This window comes from Oncorhynchus masou, unplaced genomic scaffold (assembly GCF_036934945.1).
Source record: "Oncorhynchus masou masou isolate Uvic2021 unplaced genomic scaffold, UVic_Omas_1.1 unplaced_scaffold_1813, whole genome shotgun sequence".
NCBI classification, from domain to species: domain Eukaryota; kingdom Metazoa; phylum Chordata; class Actinopteri; order Salmoniformes; family Salmonidae; genus Oncorhynchus; species Oncorhynchus masou.
The window spans coordinates 99,860-109,000 of record NW_027008330.1 but is presented as its reverse complement, the minus strand read 5'-3'; positions in this window follow the sequence as shown (position 1 = coordinate 109,000).

The window sequence follows — 9,141 nt, the reverse complement described above, 5'->3', positions numbered from 1 at the left end:
GCCTTAGTGCCTCAGGCTAACAATATCCCATTCAGGAAATGTTGGTTATTTCTTCTACAGGAAAAGGAAACTGGAAGAAAGAAGAAAAGAATCCTTTATTGCCAAAGGTCATTCAAGTCCAACAATCAAAGATTCAGAATCACGTTTATTTCCCGATAAATGATGTCACAGTGATTTAGTATTTTATTAGTCTGTGTCCATGGACGACAAATATTATGCCAGATTTAGCTGCATAGCTCTCCACTGCTTCTGATTGAGAGAAGCTAGTGTGTGTATTGATGTGGAAGCTGTTTTTTTATACTGCACTTTTTCCAGTAGATAGAAAAAGTAATTTACATATTAAGGGGGAAATCAGCTCATCTTCCACCAATGTTGAGGAGCCACTTGGGATGCTTTTAACTAGTCACTCAAGTCTGACGGCGGTCTTGATTAGATCTAGCAGGGACCAGGGAGGACACGTCCTCTAAAAAATACACCAGTGAAAGACAGTCTTCCCCTTTTGTCTCCGCTTTAATAAAAACACATCAGCCATAACTCACGGGACAGCTTTATCTACGGGAACATGTTGATTACCGCAGATACAAAGCTGACTCTGACAGTTCAACACGTCATCCATGGATTTCATGACATGGCACCCCTGGACTCTACCAGACGTTAGCAGACCTGGTTGAAGTACTGTTTCAAACCTTTCACATAATTCAAACATTTGCTTGAGCCTGCCTGGAGTGTCCAGTGGGGTTTACAGTTTGTGGGACTTTGCTATTGGTTCATTAAGCCAGGCAAGCTCAATCAAGTACATATACAATATTTGAAATATTTCAAATAGTAATGCTATGTAAGAGTTGTTCTTCTCCAACGAACACAGGCCACCTAGGCAGGTGGGAATGTTCCGTGTGGAATGTTAGAGCTCGTGAATCTCCTGACAGTTATCAGCATGAGACAGGGGTCAGAGGTCAGGGACCTAAGGGCCTTGTAATCATCCAGTGGACCAGCAGAAGGCATCGACCCGACTCATAGTTCAGCTCCAGCTAATTCTCTCTCCCATGCTATCCCTCTCTCATTGTGTCTTTCTCTCAGCATCTTATGTTCTCCCTCACTTTTCCATACTTTCATACTCATGAATCCCTCAATAGCCACCAGCCTGAGACAGGGGACAGGGGCCTTCGAGTGGGGCCAAGAGTGTTCAGTCTCAGTACCCATCAGATAAGATATCCTAGTCTACCAACCCCTTTGCCCGTAGAGGACATTCCTCATGATCTATGGCCACTCTCCAGGGATTCATCCGGAATAGCAGGGGAAATGGAACTTTGGAACGCCAGGGGGAAATGGAACTTTGGAACACCAGGGGGAAATGGAACTTTGGAACGCCAGGGGGAAATGGAACGTTGGAACGCCAGGGGGAAATGGAACTTTGGAACGCCAGGGGGAAATGGAACTTTGGACGCCAGGGGGAAATGGAACTTTGGAATGGAACTTCGGAATGCCGGGTTGGATTTTAGAAGGAGATCAGGACTCAAGCTTCAGAGCTGGTGAAAGATCATGCAGGCCCCATGTCTGGTCAGTCTCAAGACTTAAAGTTGGACATGAGAGTGGTCTGGGAGAGGGGTTTTTTGATTGTTCAAACATTAAAACGTCAGCATTATCACACTTTACAAGGCACACTGACATCTTTCCTAAATGAGTTCTGACCTTTTTTTTCTTTTGTTTTACTTTTATGTAAACAGTCAGTTGGTCGGTTGCCTGATTTCTGGATTTCAGTTGTTTCCATAGTTATCTCAAAATACAGTCACTGAGTTAAATGTAATGAACTGTTCCTCGTGATCCTCAAAGAAAACCATTCAGAAGATGTTTACCCAACATTTAAAATGTACAGTATGTGACTGACCTTTAGTGTTCGAACCAGGGTCTCCTGCTCGATGCAATACTATGTTAGCCGCCTGAGCTTAAGCCTCGGGCCATTTCTGTCACTCGTTAAGTCTCAGCAAATTGAAAAGAACGTTGGGAGGAAATGCTGGGTAGTTGGGGTGATGTAGAATGTACTGTAGATGTTCCCCTACAAATACTCTGCTCCCGCCAGGAAGCAAGCAGTCGACAGAGAACCTGCCCAAATTGACAAACTTAAACTATGTATAAAAAAAACCTTAGGATCAACCCAGTCTGGAGTCGGAGCCTGGTTTGATAGAAGCTTCGGCAAAAGAGCACATTCATATTCAACCAGGTTTTGTTCAGATATTTCTGTTGGACACTTGGATGGCTGTTCTGATGTGGCTGGAGTCTTTCTTTCAGTCTGGTGCACTGGGTTCATGGTGAGTCTGCAGCCACAGTACTGTCTGGCCTCCCCCCCCCTCTACCTCTGTAGGAGAGTAGAGGAGTCTTCAGTGCTCTCTGTGTTAACTGTGCAGACAGGGAAACTGTTTTATCAACATGCCTATCAGAGCCTTCTGCCTGCTGCCTTCTGCTTGCTAACTTATGCCTTCTAACGTATGCCTTCTGCCTTCTGCCTGCTAACTTCTGGTTGCTAACTTATGCCTTCTGCCTTCTGCCTTCTGCCTGCTAACTTCTGCTTGCTAACTTATGCCTTCTGCCTTCTGCCTGCTAACTTCTGCTTGCTAACTTATGCCTTCTGCCTTCTGCTTGCTAACTTATGCCTTCTAACGTATGCCTTCTGCCTTCTGCCTGCTGCCTTCTGCTTGCTAACTTATGCCTTCTAACTATGCCTTCTGCCTTCTGCCTGCTAACTTCTGCTTGCTAACTTATGCCTTCTGCCTTCTGCCTGCTAACTTCTGCTTGCTAACTTATGCCTTCTGCCTTCTGCCTGCTAACTTCTGCTTGCTAACTTATGCCTTCTAACTTCTGCCTTCTAACTTATGCCTTCTAACTTATGCCTTCTGCCTTCTGCCTGCTAACTTATGCCTTCTAACTTCTGCCTTCTAACTTCTGCCTTCTAACTTATGCCTTCTAACTTATGCCTTCTGCCTTCTGCCTGCTAACTTCTGCCTGCTAACTTCTGCCTTCTAACTGCCTTCTAACGTCTGCCTTCTAACTTCTGCCTTCTGCCTGCTGCTTTCTGCCTGCTAACTTCTGCCTTCTGCCTGCTGCTTTCTGCCTGCTAACTTCTGCCTTCTGCCTGCTGCTTTCTGCCTGCTAACTTCTGCCTTCTGCCTGCTAACTTTTGCATTCTGCCTGCTGCCTGCTGCCTGCTAACTTCTGCCTGCTGCTTGTTAACTTCTGCCTGCTGCCTGCTAACTTCTGCCTTCTGCCTGCTAACTTCTGTCTGCTGCCTGCTAACTCCTGCCTGCTAACTTCTGCATTCTGCCTGCTAACTTCAGCCTTCTGCCTGCTGCCTGCTAACTTCTGCCTTCTGCCTGCTAACTTCTGCCTTCTACCTGCTAACTTCTGCCTTCTATCTGCTAACATCTGCCTGCTGCCTGCTAACTTCTGCCTGCTAACTTCTGCCTGCTAACTTCTGCCTGCTGCCTGCTAACTTCTGCCTTCTGCCTGCTAACTTCTGCCTGCTAACTTCTGCCTGCTAACTTCTGCATTCTGCCTGCTAACTTCAGCATTCTGCCTGCTAACTTCTGCCTTCTGTCTGCTAACTTCTGCCTGCTAACTTCTGCCTGCTGCCTGCTAACTTCTGCCTGTTAACTTCTGCCTACTAACTTCTGCCTGCAGCCTGCTGCCAGAATGGAGAGGAGGGAAGTAAAGGTCTTTAAAGGCTCTTTATCACAGTGCTGCTAATCTGTGTCTATTATCACACGCACGTACACACGCACGCACACACGCACGCACACACATATAAACGCACACACGCAAACGCACACAAACAAATGCACACACACACACGAACACCACACCAATACGTGCCAAGAAGTGTCCAAGACAACTTCAGAGGCATTCTCTATCACTCCACAAATCAAGTAGCAGTAACTTTATAATGATTGGATGCACAAGTGTAAACTGGTGAAAACACAGGAGCTAAAATGAATGGTTGTTGATCATACACTGGGTTTTACAGTGGGTTCTGTGGTTCCGGGGTTCTGTGGTTCCGGGGTTCTGTGGTTCCATTTTCAACCCCAGACTAAGGTATAGGGTTCCAGAAAAGGACTTACTGTGATCGTAATCAACCTCAGAAATTTGAGAAAAGCTGTTTGTTTTGAAAGGCCATATTCTGCTTCATGGCCTGTCAACTGGCCCGGCACTGGTCATTTAGGAACATTCTCTCATTCGTGAGTAACAACTGTGATCTGCCTGGGATATGGTCTCTAGCAGCTGAGAGAGGACCGGTCAATGAAGGCCCTGCCTTTTTGTCTCTCTCTCTCTCTCCTCCTTTCTGCCTGTCTGTCTCTCTCTCGCCCCCTTTCTGTCTGTCTGTCTCTCTCTCTCTCCCCCTTTCTGTCTGTCTGTCTCTCTCTCGCCCCCTTTCTGTCTGTCTCTCTCTCTCTCGCCCTTTCCGTCTGTCTCTCTCTCTCTCCCCCTTTCTGTCTGTCTCTCTCTCCCCCTTTCTGTCTGTCTCTCTCTCTCTCCCCCTTTCTGTCTGTCTCTCTCTCTCTCCCCCTTTCTGTCTGTCTCTCTCTCTCCCCCTTTCTGTCTGTCTCTCTCTCCCCCTTTCTGTCTGTCTGTCTCTCTCTCTCTCCCCCTTTCTGTCTCTCTCTCTCTCTCTCTCCCCCTTTCTGTCTGTCTCTCTCTCGCTCTCCCCCTCTCCCTCACTCTCATTCTCTTCCTCTGCTTCTGCTTCCTCTCTGTGTACAGACCAGGGGAGCTAACAGGGCAGCAAACGTATTTTCATTAGTTAGTCGACAGTCGTATATTCAGTCCAGGACCGATCAGTCTGCAGGGTGAAGGAATGTAACTCCCATGTTCATTAGTCAGTCCAGGACTGTTCAGTCCCCATGTTCATTAGTCAGTCCAGGACTGTTCAGTCCCCATGTTCATTAGTCAGTCCAGGACTGTTCAGTCCCCATGTTCATTAGTCAGTCCAGGACTGTTCAGTCCCCATGTTCATTAGTCAGTCCAGGACTGTTCAGTCCCCATGTTCATTAGTCAGTCCAGGACTGTTCAGTCCCCATGTTCATTAGTCAGTCCAGGACTGTTCAGTCCCCATGTTCATTAGTCAGTCCAGGACTGTTCAGTCCCCAGGGTGGCGGAATATAACTCCCGTTTGAAGAAGTGGTAAAAGGGCTGATGGGATTTAGATGGGGGGGGGGGAGGAGTGTGGAGGAGGGCAGACGAGGAGGCAGGGGATAGGGGGCCAAGGAGGAGGTGAGGGGAGAGTGGGGCAGAGGAGGAGGTGAGGGAGAGGGGGCCAAGGAGGAGGTGAGGGGAGAGTGGGGCAGAGGAGGAGGTGAGGGGAGAGGGGACAGGGAGGAGGTGAGGGGAGAGGGGACAGAGGAGGAGGTGAGGGGAGAGTGGGCCAAGGAGGAGGTGAGGGGAGAGGGGGGCAGAGGAGTAGGTGAGGGGAGAGGGGGGCAGAGGAGGAGGTGAGGGGAGATGGGGGCAGAGGAGGAGGTGAGGGGAGAGTGGGGCAGAGGAGGAGGTGAGGGGAGAGTGGGGCAGAGGAGGAGGTGAGGGGAGAGTGGGGCAGAGGAGGAGGAGGTGAGGGAGAGTGGGGCAGAGGAGGAGGTGAGGGGAGGGGGGCAGAGGAGGAGGTGAGGGGAGAGTGGGGCAGAGGAGGAGGTGAGGGGAGAGGGGGCAGAGGAGGAGGTGAGGGGAGAGTGGGGCAGAGGAGGAGGTGAGGGGGAGAGGGGACAGGGGAGGAGGTGAGGGGAGAGGGGACAGAGGAGGAGGTGAGGGGAGAGTGGGCAAAGGAGGAGGTGAGGGGAGAGTGGGGCAGAGGGTAGGTGAGGGGAGAGGGGGGCAAGGAGGAGGTGAAGGGAGAGTGGGGCAGAGGAGGAGGTGAGGGGAGAGGGGGGGGCAGAGGAGGAGGTGAGGGGAGAGTGGGGCAGAGGAGGAGGTGAGGGGAGAGGGGGGCAAGGAGGAGGTGAAGGGAGAGTGGGGCAGAAGAGGAGGTGAGGGGAGAGGGGGCAGAGGGGGGCAGAGGAGGAGGTGAGGGGAGAGTGGGGCAGAGGAGGAGGTGAGGGGAGAGGGGGGCAGAGGAGGAGGTGAGGGGAGAGGGGGCAAAGGAGGAGGTGAGGGAGAGGGGGCAGAGGAGGAGGTGAGGGGAGAGGGGGCAGAGGAGGAGGTGAGGGAGAGGGGACAGGGGGAGGAGGTGAGGGAGAGGGGACAGAGGAGGAGGTGAGGGGAGAGTGGGCCAAGGAGGAGGTGAGGGAGGGGGGCAGAGGAGGAGGTGAGGGGAGAGGGGACAGAGGAGGAGGTGAGGGGAGAGTGGGGCAGAGGAGGAGGTGAGGGAGAGGGGGCAGAGGAGGAGGTGAGGGGAGAGGGGACAGAGGAGGAGGTGAGGGGAGAGTGGGCCAAGGAGGAGGTGAAGGGAGAGTGGGGCAGAGGAGGAGGTGAGGGGAGAGGGGGGCAGAGGAGGAGGTGAGGGGAGAGGGGACAGAGGAGGAGGTGAACAGGGCAAAGTAGAGGGCATTGCCTGAGAAGTGTCTGTTAGCTCTGAGCTGGAGAGGTATAATATCTAGTGCCCCCAGATCCCCGAACACGTTCGGAATGTCCCCCTAGGGACGTGATAATAGAGCTCACTAACACAAGACTAGGGTATTCAGACTCATGTACACACACACTCACATGCACATACACATGCACACATACACATATACACATACACACACACTCACATACACATGCATACATACACATATACACATACACACACACTCACATGCACATACACATGCATACATACACATATACACATACACACACACTCACATGCACATACACATGCACACATGCACATACACATGCACACATGCACACCAACACATATATACATACACACACACAAATAGACTTTGGGCCCACTAAATCATGGACACTCCTTTGTTCATCTAACCCCCTGTCTGAAACTAACCCCCCTGTCTGAAACTAATCCTTGTCTGAAACTAACCCCCCTGTCTGAAACTAACCCCCTTGTCTGAAACTAACCCTCCTGTCTGAAACTAACCCCCTTGTCTGAAACTAACCCCCTGTCTGAAACTAACCCCCTGTCTGAAACTAACCCCCTGTCTGAAACTAACCCCCTGTCTGAAACTAACCCCTTGTCTGAAACTAACCCCCTTGTCTGAAACTAACCCCCTGTCTGAAACTAACCCCCTGTCTGAAACTAACCCCTTGTCTGAAACTAACCCCCTTGTCTGAAACTAACCCCTGTCTGAAACTAACCCCCTGTCTGAAATGAACCCCCTGTCTGAAACTAACCCCCTGTCTGAAACTAACCCCCTGTCTGAAACTAACCCCCTGTCTGAAACTAACCCCCTTGTCTGAAACTAACCCCTTGTCTGTAACTAACCCCCTTGTCTGAAACTAACCCCCTTGTCTGAAACTAACCCCCTGTCTGAAACTAACCCCCCTGTCTGAAACTAACCCCCTTGTCTGAAACTATCCCCCTGTCTGAAACTAACCCCTGTCTGAAACTAACCCCGTCTGAAACTATCCCCCTGTCTGAAACTAACCCCCTTGTCTGAAACTAACCCCCTGTCTGAAACTAACCCCCTTGTCTGAAACTAACCCCTTGTCTGAAACTAACCCCCCTGTCTGAAACTAACCCCCTTGTCTGAAACTAACCCCTGTCTGAAACTAACCCCCCTGTCTGAAACTAAACCCCCTGTCTGAAACTAACCCCCTTGTCTGAAATGAACCCCCTGTCTGAAACTAACCCCCTTGTCTGAAACTAACCCCTGTCTGAAACTAACCCCCTTGTCTGAAACTAACCCCCTTGTCTGAAACTAACCCCCCTGTCTGAAATTAACCCCCTGTCTGAAACTAACCCCCTGTCTGAAACTAACCCCCTGTCTGAAACTAACCCCCTGTCTGAAACTAACCCCCTGTCTGAAACTAACCCCTGTCTGAAACTAACCCCCTGTCTGAAACTAACCCCTGTCTGAAACTAACCCCTGTCTGAAACTAACCCCCTTGTCTGAAACTAACCCTCTGTCTGAAACTAACCCCCTTGTCTGAAACTAACCCCCTGTCTGAAACTAACCCCCCTGTCTGAAACTAACCCCCCTGTCTGAAACTATCCCCCTGTCTGAAACTAACCCCCTGTCTGAAACTAACCCCCTGTCTGAAACTAACCCCCTGTCTGAAACTAACCCCCTGTCTGAAACTAACCCCCTGTCTGAAACTAACCCCCTGTCTGAAACTAACCCCCTGTCTGAAACTAACCCCCTGTCTGAAATGAACCCCCTGTCTGAAACTAACCCCCTGTCTGAAACTAACCCCTGCCTAAAAGGACCATATGCTGGTAGGGTTAGCCTTAAAGCCCCAAATTATAGTGTATTAATTTATGGCCCCTTTCTGTCTGTCTGTCTGAACCAATAAGTCCTTGGCTGTAGGGTAAGTGATGTTGGTACTTCTGACTCATCTTGTAATGAAACTAAACAGATTAAACATCTCATATGAACAGGTGAAGTCGGAAGTTTACGTACACCTTAACCAAATACATTTAAACTCAGTCAGGTTTGTAGACCTCCTTGCTCTCACAAGCTTTTTCAGTTCTGCCCACACATTTTCTATAGGATTGAGGTCAGGGCTTTGTGATGGCCACTACAATATCTTGACTTTGTTGTCCTTAAGCCATTTTGCCACAACTTTGGAAGTATGCTTGGGGTCATTGTCCATTTGGAAGACCCATTTGCGACCAAGCTTTAACTTCCTGACTAATGTCATGAGATTTTGCTTCAATATATCCACATAATTGCCCTTCGTCATGATGCCATCTATTTTGTGAAGTGCACCAGTCCCTCCTGCAGCAAAGCACCCCCACATCATGATGCTGCCACCCTGTGCTTCACGGTTGGGATGGTGTTCTTCAGCCTTCAAGCCTCCCCTTTTCCTCCAAACATAACGATGGTCATTATAGCTGAACAGTTCTATTTTTGTTTCATCAGACCAGAGGGCAAAAAGTACAACTTTGTCCCCATGTGCAGTTGGAAACCGTAGTCTGGCTTTTTTATGGCGGTTTTGGAGCAGTGGCTTCTTCCTTGCTGAGCAGCCTTTCAGGTTATGTCGATATATGACTCTTTC